This window comes from Pezoporus wallicus, unplaced genomic scaffold (assembly GCF_028554395.1).
Source record: "Pezoporus wallicus isolate ANWC-B61680 ecotype Strahan unplaced genomic scaffold, APGP_CSIRO_Pwel_v1 contig_8333, whole genome shotgun sequence".
Taxonomy (NCBI): domain Eukaryota; kingdom Metazoa; phylum Chordata; class Aves; order Psittaciformes; family Psittacidae; genus Pezoporus; species Pezoporus wallicus.
Window position 1 is genome coordinate 685,001 of NW_026637037.1, and position 2,382 is coordinate 687,382.

The window sequence follows — 2,382 nt, forward strand, 5'->3', positions numbered from 1 at the left end:
AAGCAAAAATTGTTTAAAAGCAAATGTTGTAAGAAAGGAGCCTGCCTCTCAGTTCTGGTACTGACCAAGTATGTCTTTCCACTCCTCCACAGCTCCTCCAGCAATCAGTGGAACTATTAATTAACCTGAGGGCAGTCCCTGGCCCACTGCAAGCACAGCAGGATCCATGCAAGGGGCAGGGGATGATGAAGATTTGGACTTGCATTCCAGAAAAGATGTCCACAAAGGGACACACTTCCCCCTGAGGAGCTGTTGGGTCACACTGACACCGCTGCCGCCTACCACAGATGGTTTTCAGCCTGTATCACTCATCACTATGACACAGCACTTCTCACATCACGTTCTTAATGCAGCACTGAGGTTAGTATGGAAATACTGTCTGTCTGTCAGTGTTCCTACCTGTGCCTGTGGTGGGTACTTGTTCTCATGTGGACTAGAGACCACTGATTAAATGCGCTCCGGTACCGCTGCTGAGCGATCACAGCATACCACTTTGGACAACCATGTGTTCTCACTGAGCCCTGTTGTACTGTGCAGTAATTAAAAAGTCATGAGTCCTATTTAAATATAGGGCATTGTGTCCTAAGCCTTCGAGTGCCTGTGAGGGTGAGTAAGCTCATTCTCCAAGGATGTTCTCTGGTCTGTGTACATGCACCAGCTTCATCCAAAGGATGTAGGAAATGCCAGATCCAGATACATGAATTCCACTTCAGTTTTGGGGTTTGTTGTTTGGGATTTTTAAAATACATCACTGATGAGTCCAGGGATGGCAAAAATTAATAGTAATGAGCTAATTACTATACCAGCTGCCTACAAAGGGGGGTCCTGTAGGCAGACTCCTTCTGCCCATTTGCCTGCTGGTTAAACCACCACTCTAGAAATTACAAAACAAAACTTGTTTTCCCTTTCTAAACATCTCTCAGCATCACCTTTATATGGCCCACAGCACCAGCACTGCTGAGCTTTTAAGTCTCCCAGCATCACCTTTGTATGGCCCACAGCACCAGCACTGCTGAGCTTTTAAGTTCTCGACGTCCAGCCAGAATCTCCTCTAGCGCATTCTAACACATTTTACTAGCTCGAGCAGGGTAGAACACAGCCGTCTCCTCAAGCGGACGCTGCTGAGGACGGGCACACCATCTGCGTGCCTCCCAACGTCCGAAGCCCCTTCCCAACTGCCAGCCCTGTGAAAAGCCAGAGTGTTCCTCTGATTGATTCACTTTTTAATGAACTGGGAAAGCCTGTGAACTTAAACCCTGACACCTCCACCTCCCTCCCTCCTGCGCCATCCCTGCAGCAATGTGCTGATTATATTTCAAGTTATTACAGGATTAATACAGCTGCCCCCGCTGCCTCCTTCCCCTGAACTTCATCAATAAAAGTTGTGTACTTTTACTCCAGCTCGTTCAGTTGCTCCCTGAATCTCTCCATGTAACCTGTGGTGTGTCAGCAAGGCTGTATCATATCAGCCCTTCAGAGCTGTCAGTGCTGCTAGCGGTTAGACCCTACTCGTGACATGGCCTTCTGTAAGTTTTGTCTGTTCAGAGGACATCTTGAGCTCTGCTACGCACCCCATCAGCTCTCTAAGCGGGTAGCACGTACTTAGCACAATTGAAAACAATGAAATAAGGTAATTCACACACAAAAAAATAAGTAGATTATGCTAGTGTCAGCTTTTTTTGAATTCACAGTGGAGCTATAAACCAGACTGTACACAGGCCAGTTCAAGTAGAAGGAAAAAGAGAAGATGGGGGAAGCAAAAGACCTGGGCCCAGCACAATCCAGTATTTCACACGTGGTATTTCTTTCTACAGAACAAGCTTCAGCTTTACTTTTTTTGTTGTGTTGTAGGTATTTTTTTTCCCCCCAAGAATCCTATTTTCTAAACCCATCATTAAAAATGTAATTAACTGGCTTATTCTTTGGAAAATGTGCAGTTGTTTACAAAGGAATTGCCACACAAGCTGCCACCTTCGACTGTGCTCAAGTGGGAAGTTATGCTCTTGTTTACAACTGTGCATCAATTCCACAATATATTTAGTTTTGGTACAAGTTACATGTAAGATTCTCACGGAGCTTAATGTTGCAGCAAATAACACATATAGTAAGCGAGCAGGATTTATCACTGGCTGTAATGTCGTAGTACATACTCTAAACCTATGTGGTGAATGATATACACGCACACACATGCAAACAAAATGGAAATATATTTAGTTTAAGAAGTGATGAATTGTGTCTGCTTTCATTATTCTCATTTTGTATCGTAGGAGAGTGGAGATCAAGCACATCTGTGAGAAGGGTGACTGGTTGGGATCACATCTGAGAAGCACCACACTCACTGATGAGCAGGTTAGAGAAGAAACTGTGCTTTGCTACTCATGG

The 2,382-nt window shown here is 44.8% G+C and overlaps 1 long non-coding RNA gene across 3 annotated transcripts in view; it reads left to right on the forward strand.

The window, feature by feature from the left end:
* Nucleotides 1-2,382, forward strand: part of LOC130595737 (uncharacterized) — a 29,033-nt gene extending 26,651 nt beyond the window's left edge. For 2 of the 3 annotated variants that reach the window (XR_008971376.1, XR_008971375.1), the window contains 3 exons: nt 93-360; nt 1,402-1,591; nt 2,268-2,382. This is a non-coding gene — a long non-coding RNA (uncharacterized LOC130595737). The remainder of the gene's footprint in view (nt 1-92; nt 361-1,401; nt 1,592-2,267) is intronic. The other variant, XR_008971377.1, reaches the window with a different exon arrangement.